Genomic DNA, 11,409 nt, shown 5'->3' with positions numbered 1-11,409 from the left:
GCAGGGTTGTAATATTTGTGACTAAAAATGTAGAATGTTTACAATGCAGTTGCTTTAATATGAAGGCGAAGAAGAGTTTTCTAAAATTTCTAACATCAGCAGGAAAATATCTAAGTTCACAAGTACGGAAAAATGTGATTTTTTTGTTCAAACAGTTTATTAATACCAGGTGCACAACTTCTGCATGTGTACAATCTTTCTGTGAAGTCTTGGTTTAAAACTGTAGAAGTTGAAAATGTGTACCCTCTTTCATAAATTTTGTTGAAAGTATGGAAAAATGAGAAAAATTCCTCAAATACAGCTGCACAATTTCAATATATTTGCAATCTTCCTGTGAAGTTTCAGGAATCTGGGTTGAAAACATAGGAGTATAATTTAATTTCACAAATAAGGTATACCCACTTCCGTGCTGGACATCACCATACTAATATTATTTCTACACTTAAGATGTATTTTGTTTCATCTCTGAAATTGATGAAAGTTAATTTCATTTTCATTGAGACCCTGGTTTTACAAAGATATGTACTCAAGGGGAAAAGGAGTGGGTTAACTTCTGTTTCAACTGCTAGGGACTGTCTTAAACTTGCAGTGAGGTGAGAGTTTTTATTATTGCTCTGTGTTGAAGGCCTCATTGTGACTTTGAGATGAAGAACAGCAATAAAAATAATGTTCCTTTGCTTTTTTGCTGAGCATGTACTGATTTTGTGTCATGGATTGATACCCAATATCCTTTATTTTCATATTAGAAAAGATTTGTACCTGGTTCTCTTTGTCATATTCTATGTTTTTGGAAGGCAATATCAAAGGTCAATAATGTGCATATTGTTATAAGAGAATATATTTGTTTACATATATTTAGAGTAGATCTCAACAATTATAGCCACTGTTTCTTAAATACAATATTCCTCATTCAAACTGACCATCCTAATACCATAACCTAAACAAAACTTACCTTGAGCTAACTATTCTGTTTTCTTCTACTGTTATAACATGTATAAGCCACGTACAATTAGCATTATGATGGTAACTTCTAGGATGTATTGGTGTTTGGATGCCCTATAGCCTGCGCAGAACCCTTTGCCTGAGACAGTACCATCATTTTTAAACTGTACAAAAAGAGCATATTTTCCACTAACTGCTTGTGGAACAGTATTTAAACAGAACTTTCCTAGTTATGCATCAGCCGTATTATTCCCTTCATAAATTGTCAGGGCATCATATGGACAACCAGTTGGTCATGAAATAAACCACATTATTTTAGCATCAGAACCATAATAAACAATAGCACTTATTTATCAAAACTGACAAACTTGAATGTTTGACCTGCTACACAACAATATTTGAATGTTAGAATACAATGTAATGAATGTTAAATATATGATGAAAATAACACTTCATAAAGTTGGAGCCGCTGAAGTGCTTTCCTGGATTCACCTTTTTTTCAAATGCTTTAAACCAAACATCTGAAGTCTGAGTATGTTTAAATATGATCTTATCATAATATACATTATCATTATGATAATTATTATTATGAAACAATGGTTATGATCAAATGACACCTGTAGGATAGATAGGTATGACATTCTTAATAAAATTTGATATGTATAACTACCATAACTACTATTCACAATAAACAGACCTCATTTAACAAATTTGACCTAGTAAAAAAATCATGAAAAGTTGGATATCAGTGTTGGCTACATCCATACAAACTTTGGTTGACCAACAAGAAAGAAGAATACAATTTAAAGGTATCTAAAATTTTAAATGTCACCATTGCATACAGTCACTGACATGATTTTAGCAGCTTACATCATGGAATTTTTTATATCACCTGGGCCCGTATGCATAAAGCTACTTAAGTTAAGATTTGTTCCGAACAGACGGATTTTTCTACATGTCCTACGGTAAATTAGTATTACGATTGGATATCTTAACTTAAGTAGCTTTATGCATACGGGTCCTGGTTATCAAATGGCCTGGAAGTCTATCCAATATATTACTTGTGTTCATATTTATTGTAGTCATCTATTACTTATCATGTCTATGATAATTATTATTTACATAATAACAGCGACTTTACAAAGTCTTATCATTCTTTATGAACAAGAATTTCAATATTTTCCTTAACAACAAGAACTCAAGAACTCCATAAAACATTTTTTCAGTAAAGTACACATACTTTTCCTATTGATTCATATCTAGTTTTTTATTAATACTACTACTGTGAAATTTTGTTCATATCAAATCACTTTAACAAATTAATTAAGACTATTTAATTTGGAAATATAAATATGTCTAAAGGAAACAATTTTTTAAAAAGTTCTTCATATCAACCAGTATTTGAGATAATTTGCTCTCTACATTTTGAAGGATCTGAAAGGTTTCATTTACTTAATATATATATATCGGGTATATTAAAAGTATTAGAAGACAATTACCATTTAAATGGTACACTTTATATCAGTTTTGACATTTATTGCACAAATGCTGTTAATTCAGAAATTATAGTGTGCATTTATTATTGCGAATTTTAAAGAATAGACAAAAATGCAAGATTAATTATTGTGAGTCCAGGAAAATCTACATAACAGATATCAGAATACAAGTTCTTATTATTGCGATACTCAATCAATCGCATTATTCGCATTAAATAAAAACTTGAAATAATTTTTGAATTTACAGTACTTCAATTATGAACCTTTTTCTTTTTATGTTCATGATATACCTGGTAACTTATTAAAACATTACCTTCTATATCAAATATTCTGTTGAACTGTAGTACTATCAACCTTTCAGGATTAGAGACTATGGTAAAGTTACAGATTAAGTTTGGTCCGTAAATAAGGCAACAGTAGTATACCGCTGTTCAAAAGTCATAAATCGATTGAGAGAAAACAAATCCGAGAGAAAACGCCAACATACATAGAAACGGACTATTTGATAACAACTGCCATATTCCTGACTTGGTACAGGACATTTTGAGAAACATGGTGGGTTGAAACTGGTTTTATGGCTAGCCAAACCTCCCGCTTATATGGCAATGTTAAAAAATATCGCTAAAATGACAACACTACATGACGAATACAATACACACAAACGCAAGAACACTCAGCACAGAGAAACGCATAAATAAATTATATTATAGTACATTAGTAACATGTAAACCGCAGAATAACAACGAACATCTTCCATTAACGACAGCACAGGACTCCACAAACAGTGACGTATTTTTTGTGACGTATATATTGTTAGATATCCAGTGGGGACAATAACGCCATTACCGTCCATAAATACAGCGCCATAACCTGTTGAGACCAAATTTAACTCAGCTTATAATTTTCATGATAAAATAGTGCTTCACATAGAAGGTTCATAAGGAATCTCTTTGATTGAAAAACAACAACCATCACAAAAAAGTTTAGGTGTTCTAAAGTGTCCCAATACTACTCAACATCCATGACTGCTAGTGCTTTCAATAACAAGTAAAATTGAGAATGGAAATGGGGAATGTGTCAAAAAGAATAAGAAGGTTACAACAATAAGAAGGTTACAACAATGCAATGGAATATTTAAAACACAAAAAAGATTATTTAATTTCCTGGCTCAAGCATTTAAATGTAATCACAAGAATTGAATACATCTTTTTTGAGGTTTATAGGATTGAACATTATTAAATATTGAAGAAGCACATATTAGACTTTGGATTATAGTATCATCAAATCATATGCTTTAAAATATGTACCTAAATATTCAAGTGTTATTACTTAAGTATTTACTTAACTTTTTTTATTGGGAATATCTGTAACTTTTTAACAGGAAAAAGGCATGTAATGAAATAAATTCTGAGTATCATGTATTTTCATTTGAACCCTAAATATACTACCAACCTACAGTCCATCTAGCAGCACATCCATTACCATTTGTATTCCTATCTGATATGAACCTTACAACAATACGATTACCACTTGACATCTGCTCCGGTGGCGTTAAATCATGACACCATCTACCACGTGGTACTAATGTGTTGTTTGGTAGCGAATCATCAATCTATAAATATATAAAATTACAAAATTCATTTTAAGCACATTTGAAATTGATCAAAGCATGTAATAAAAACGTGACCTATTGTCATACTTATCAATAACCACTTTGTATGATTTAACCTCTGACCTAACAACTGACCAAAAAGGTCACGCTCCTTTTAGTATAAAGTATTGTACAAAATACAGGTAGGATTGAATGAATGACTAATAAATGAACTATATCCCCAACGTTGAACATATTTTATTCAAGGGCAATTACTGAAAAAAATTTCTTTTTTGTTCTTTAAAAGTTTATATTAAATTCCTAAGAGAAAGGAAGGCGTGAGGGCAATTAAAATGCATTTTTTCATATAATAGGTATTTCCAAGGGCATCCACGCAAGCAACTTTTAAAAAACAAATGAAGAAGTTATTTATTGCCGTTACATTTTTTATATTTATCAGAATTACATTCGATTCGATGAACGAGAAGTTCAGTTAATACCAGAATTATGACAAATTGCCTTTTTCTCAATTTAATGTAAATCACTTTGGAAGAATAAAGTGAAATTTAAATTCGTCTCTATAAAACTTAATCATGTTAATACTGTAAAAAGATATCTGAAGAATGAACAGGGTTCAAAAAGAATAATTATTGTTCACACATACTTGGATGTAATTTATGAGTGGAATTCATCAAAGATAACATTAAAATTATGTAAATATATGTAAAAGCATTTTGTTGTAAGCAATCTCCTCTGAAACCTCCTTTTCATAATAAATACAACCCACACATTTAATGCTGGATATTAAGGACTAAACGCTACATTGTGCGACTCTTCTGGTTTCTCTGTCTCACACATTTTTGTGTACCTGGGTATTTGTCGTCAATCTTTGTTTATTTGGTCTGGAACTTGATAATGTTAAGTTGTAGCTTGATAGCAATTTTTTACACAGGTTTGCTGATACTTATAAACACCTATTCCACAAGGAATTGTCCTTTGAGGAGGAGAAATTAATTATCTGTTTGGACCTAAACTTGTTTGCAGTTAATGAAATCCTATGTCATATTTTCAACAACTGTATATGCGGGCTAAACTTATCTAAGGAAGAAAAGCCATTCCGAGTTAATTTGTAATAATTGTTGCTCTTGTAATAAATGAGGCAAGCATTCTCCAATTCAAAAATAAATCACAGACAAGTAAACCGATGCAGGGTGAAGCTACCGGGCTTAAATTTTGCATCTTTTGTACTAAAAAAGCACAACAGTTGTCGAAATAAAGTTTTCCATCTTAACATTAGCATTAAACAAGTTTTCGTTTTTGGCTATAAATGATAGATAAAAGCCAATTCAAGCTTTGTATATGCACATCATTTCGGGGAGGGAAAAAGACCGACATAGTCTAAACCCATGTGTTGTTTCGAAAAAGTCGTTTAATACGATATAATAGTATCTTTGTCGTATATATCTCATTTTGGTATCGTTGCAGAAATCTGTAGACGTTTAATATGTCTTGTCTGTGAAGCTTCGTCATTTTTAAGTTATTCAACACCTTCTGGTTTGATAGATGTTTTTATCTTACTCTAAGTTTATCCTTCCAATTGTCAGTTAAACAGGAAAACACAATATAAATTAACTAATTTTTACTAAAAATAAAAGTAGGAGATGTGGTATGATTGCCAATGAGACAAATATCTACCAAAGTTCAAATGAAGTGGATGTAAGCAAATATATCCGACTTAAGTATGGATTGCAGTCATAGCTGCTACTCTTGAAAGATATGAACAGAGTATAGATTTATATATCATGACTTCAAAGTATAATGTACAATTTTGTTGTACGATATAGTAAATAACCCCTAGGATACCTCCAAATTAAGGTATATAAACATTTACAATATACATCTACGTATTATTATTTGTTATACGTATGCAGATAAATGATGTTCCGACTGAATGTGTTTGTAGGAATTTTTCTTTTAACCTTCTATGTGTGTATTGCTATTCCAAGTAAGTACTTCATACGTTAAAGGAACTTGTTATATCAGATTAAGTTTAAAGGTGAAACGCGCGTCTGATTTACGAAAGTACAAGACTGGTATTTTTGGTGAGTTTTATTCTTTAACTACAGAGAAAGACAATGTTTTCCAAACGAGTGTGAATGTATTTATTTTCTTAAAATACGGATTTTTCATTTAAGTATTTTCCTCTTACGTTTGTAATGAAAAATTTAGATTGAATCATATCATATTGTTATTTGTTATATAAAACATATATAGTTGATTTGTATACAACATGTTAAAGGTCCTCAGTTTTCAGCAAACACAATTGCGTTTTGTAAATATTAAAAACAGTTAACGGATGTACCAAGTAAGTAAAAAATAACACATTACGTAATAATGTGTTGTTTTTTATAATTATATCTTCTAGGTGATAAATTCATCTAAACATGGGCCTAATTGTCATATCTTATTCATATCATTATATTACATCTGTAATGTTTGCTTTCGGTTTGAAAAAAATAACTTTTTAACAATGTCTGTTATCAAAATTCGAGTATTGACTAGTGTTAGTGTATGCTTGCTATTTCATGAGACTCGAATGAGTTATGTTTAGTTATTTACAACATTTAAGAATAAAGAGAACATACGGACAAAACTAACACAATTGAAAACATCTAATACATAGGAGAAATTGGCTAAGTTTATTATCAAAAGAGAACACAGTACCCAACACAAAATAAACTTAAAATATGAAATTAAAACTTCTTTTGTTTATCCGGTGATTGGTCATTTCAATTATTATCCCGGATTAGAAGATATCTTCTCATGAACTATTAAATTCAAATTCAAATAACACAATGTATAACATTCGTAAAAATATTATCTATATCAAATAATTTAATTGACTTAATTTTGCATTGTCAGCCACGGATGAAGGTTGTGCTGCTATAAAGGGGAGATGTCAAAATGTACGGACCGTACCTTGCACTGGTGGTGATAAATTCTATGAGCTGTTATGTGCAGGAACTGATCAACTTTGCTGTGCCAGGAAAACTGATAGTAATTATAATTTACTTTCATTCTTTCTTGAACCTTCATATCCTTAACAAACTGTACGTTCGAACATATTATGTTTACATAAAATCGTTCAAATTTGCTTTAAAACAAGCATAAAATGTTGTTGTTTGGCGATATTACTATAAACCCGTTGAAGTCTAAAATGGGCAGTATTGTACAGTAACTATACTGATTTTTACTCGACCATTCTGAATAGGTCTGAACATAACTTGATATTACGAAACAGTATTCTGAACCATACAAAACATTATGAACTTATTCAAACTTAATAAAACTTGAGGGGTTTTGCTCCGTGTTGGGGACCTCATTGTGGCTTTGTGGTGGGGAGCGGCATTTGGGAGCACTGTTCCTTTGCGTTTTGCTTGTTTTTTTCTGTGCATGTACTGATTTTGTGTCGTGGATGGATACCACACATCCTTTGTTTTTCTTTCATATTTTACCTTTACTTCACCAGTTCATATCCATATAATAAAGAAGGAACCATAGTTAATTTAAGTCTGAACCAATCTCGACTCAAGTCTGAACCTTTCTTAACTTTTACTTTTTGCAATCCATGTTTAACATCTTTGGAATATATTAACTTGCTTGTGACAACTTTCCCTTCTATATACTTAGCTTGTTGACTGAACGCCCCTAATATCCTTATATTACTTAAGCCACCAGGATTCTATAGATCTGGCAGCAGATGTTAGGCATTTATTAAATTTAGAAATAATATGTTGCGGATTGAACTACACATTTCTACCTGCAGGACTAAATTACAAATTCCCATCATGGTGACTATGTAATTCAATGCACAAGTGGACATCGATGCTTCAAATTTGTACTTCAAAGGTACATCCTTGTTGTTACAGGTGATCTTTAGAATGGAAAAATTAAAATTACAGGAAGTTGAAAATTATAAAATATTATTGACAAATAAATTCTATATTTTGTAAATAACCATATAAAGAAGTATAAATATTAAAATTATTATTAGTATCAAAATAATTAAATGATATGTCTATGTAATTATTATTTCCAATAGATGTACGAGTTGAGACCAAAACAAAAATAAGTTGTTAAAAAAAAGCTGAAACACGTAGGATAGTTGTATTTACCAGTAGGTTTCAAAACATTCTTTTACCAACTTTATTGTTATATACTACTATTAATATTCCATAATGAAAATTTGTGTAAAATACTAAGTAAAAGTGTCTTTTTTTCTTGTGTTGTTGGGTTTTTATAGCAGTGACCTATGCCCTAAATATTATCAAATGTCTATACCTGGTCAGAGACTGGTTTTCTCAATTTCTAATGTTTTCATGTTAATGCAAACTTGTTTTATCTCTAATTTAGTGGTTAATATTATTTATTGGACTTCATCTGTTCAGGAATTGTTTTGAATAAAGTAGATCAAACTTAACCTTATACTTTTAATTTTATTTCAGCTGATTTGAATTTGTTTGTCTTCTGTAAAATCAGCACATGTTACCTTTAATTTGTGACTTTATTCGTGTCATTTTTAGCATAAATGATTAACTGCATGGTTAAATATTCATATAATGAATATGCAATGCTGTTTAAATGTAAATGAATATATCCATATTAAAGTCGACTGTAATACGAAATAGACAAAGCATAGGGAAGTACTAAATTGTTAAATAAAGTATTGTAAGTGACATATTCAAGATTGAGAAAATAGAAATAAACAGCTGGTTGATTATGATTAAGAATTGATTTTGGTATGGTTAAGACTTTTTGTCGACTATGGGTGGAGGATGGTTTTTACTGTTTGGTCTGTTTTCTGTGATATCCATTTGACGTGGCTCGATCGGTACTAATACATCCCGTCAATGTGTTTGTATTATCTTTCATTTTTGTTGGTGTGTTTTGTACGTGTGACTTTATGTATTTCTTTGGTACATATGACGTGGCTCTGTACTTTTAAAGATCCCACCATTTTGTTATTGTTCTATTATAATACCATTATGTTATTGTTCTATTATAATTTTAAAAATACTTTGAACGACAAAATTATTTTACTCGCGCAGTGTATTAACCATATGTGGATTCTTAAAAATTCAAAAGAACTTCTTGATAATTTTAAATCGCGGTCTTTTTCTGAAATTAGTTCTAACAAAAACTTTTCAACCCCGTATACCACCATTCCCCATGTGAAATTATAATTTTTGAAAATACTTTGAACGACAAAATTATTTTATATTTCTTCCTGTGTGACGTTTACATTTTCTGGCGTCAAACACGCGACTCTACACTAAGAGTAGATGTGAATGCAGTCACAGGACTTTAAATATCTCAGTCCTTTATGGGTTGATTTATAATACATTTATAAGTAAGCAATGAATGTGGTTGTTAAATTTGATAGATGCTTTTTATGCTTCTTTGTTAAATGTTTGTTTGTTTTGAGATTGTGACACAGTGATGACTGCTGTACCCATATTTTGACAATGTTACCTATTATGTCTGTTGTCGTTTGATGTGTTTTATCATTTGATTTTGCCATTTGATTAGGGACTCTCCGTTTTGCATTTTCCTCGGAGTTCAGTATTTTTGGGATTTTACTTTTTCAGACATTATAACTTGTTGATAACTGGTAAAAAAACAGTTCTTGATAGGGTTAAGAATTGGTCAGACTGCTCGAGAACTAGTTTTGACTTTTTAGAATGGTCAAGACTACATGTATAGTCGATTACAATTACAATTCCATTTTGAGTATTATAACACGTAAGATTGGTGTCACGTAATTTCAATTGAACATCAGGCTAATTCAGAACGGTCGAATTCAAATTATTACAGTCGAGTACAAATACTGCCGACGTCTATAGGTTTGTAAGGTATATTATGCAGTGGCACATTCTAGTAAGACATCAGGTCAGCCACCCTTATCAAATACACAAGTTGGCTTTCTCAGTTCCAAGATGACATTTATCTGTGTTGGAATTGAGAAATGTCAAGAGAAATTTCCAATTGGAAGTAGGAAATGTTATAATGAAAAGAGAAATTTTAAAAATAGAATGTGCCTAACAGTCTTTCGTATATATAAATGAAGAATTGTGTGATAATTATCTGAAGATGTCAAGATGTGATTAGTATAATACCATTTATTAAAAACATCAGCAGTAACCATTTTATTGCACCAGAAGCGCATTTCGACAATTAATGTTATACTCGAGTCAAAATATTTGAAAACCCAAAACCAGACACAAATGTTGAGAGCTGATAAAACAAAAAAAGAACAAAATGTACATCCAAATCTGAACAAGGAATAAGAGATGTGCAGTATGGAGATAATTGGTTAATTCATACTGATTTCCAAATATTTTTAACAGCAAATTTCAATTAATTTCAAAATATCCGTATTTTCATGCAAGTTCTTCGGTAACAGGGTTGGTTATACCCTCAGGGACTGACAGTTCACTACCAGAGTTATTGACTCATGGCCAGAAGTAGTAACAACATTAATAGTACACATTGTGCAGCACCACATGCGCACTAAGTAAAAATATCAACCTTAACATCATCTCATTCTTCCGCTAACATAGTGTGTTGTGTAGTAAAGGATCAAACTTTACAACTCAAATTATAAGGGATATGACCCCCACCCCATTGTCCTAGATTTTTTTGTCTGCAATTTTATATTGATGTATTATTTTTCAGATCACGTAATTTTAATAATTAATATATATACTAGTTTGTGATTTATTATTTTCAGAAGAGAAAGACTGCCGGGCCAAAGGAGGATCTTGTGATTACCACTGCGTAGGATCTAAACCATTCGCAAATATTTGTGAAGGTCACATGTCTTGCTGCATAGCATTCAATTAGCAGCAGTTATTACAAATTGATAAAACGAAATAAACTATCATTCATATGAAGAATATAAATATGACTTAAAATAAAATAATGCAACAAAAGTAACAACTGTTACAAATTACTTGATATTTCTGTCTTTTGTTAGTCAGGTTTGTCCTTCATTTCAGTTTAGTATGTATTTCTCTCTCTATGCAAATAATAATGTGGTGCAGAGAGGATAGTGAGTAAACGAGAGGGAAAAAGAGAAGATAGCGTCGGACATGAATTCACATCTGTTGTTGCATAGCACAGGGTAGACGCTGATTGAACCTTAAACTTTGAAAGGGGAATATTGCCGAGTGCACTCGAATTTATGTCGACGATAGTGCCAATGATGCTTCCGCCACATCCGTAAGAGTCCTGGTACGATCGGACGGATGTTAATAATTTTGTGCAAGTTGGTTTGAGTTGACTAATTAAAGAACATCATCCAAGAGCAGACACTTAAGG

At 31.2% G+C, this 11,409-nt stretch overlaps 1 long non-coding RNA gene across 1 annotated transcript; it reads left to right on the top strand.

Annotated features, from left to right (window-relative positions):
* Window positions 1-5,909: 5,909 nt before the first annotated feature.
* LOC127730149 (uncharacterized) lies at window positions 5,910-11,046 on the top strand. Its single transcript, XR_007994975.1, has 3 exons — window positions 5,910-6,034; window positions 6,952-7,086; window positions 10,820-11,046. It is a non-coding gene; the product is annotated as an uncharacterized LOC127730149 (long non-coding RNA).
* The last annotated feature ends 363 nt before the right edge of the window (window positions 11,047-11,409 follow it).

This window comes from Mytilus californianus, unplaced genomic scaffold (genome assembly GCF_021869535.1).
Source record: "Mytilus californianus isolate M0D057914Y unplaced genomic scaffold, xbMytCali1.0.p SCAF_2, whole genome shotgun sequence".
NCBI lineage: Eukaryota > Metazoa > Mollusca > Bivalvia > Mytilida > Mytilidae > Mytilus > Mytilus californianus.
This window is presented reverse-complemented; position numbering and strand designations above follow the sequence as displayed.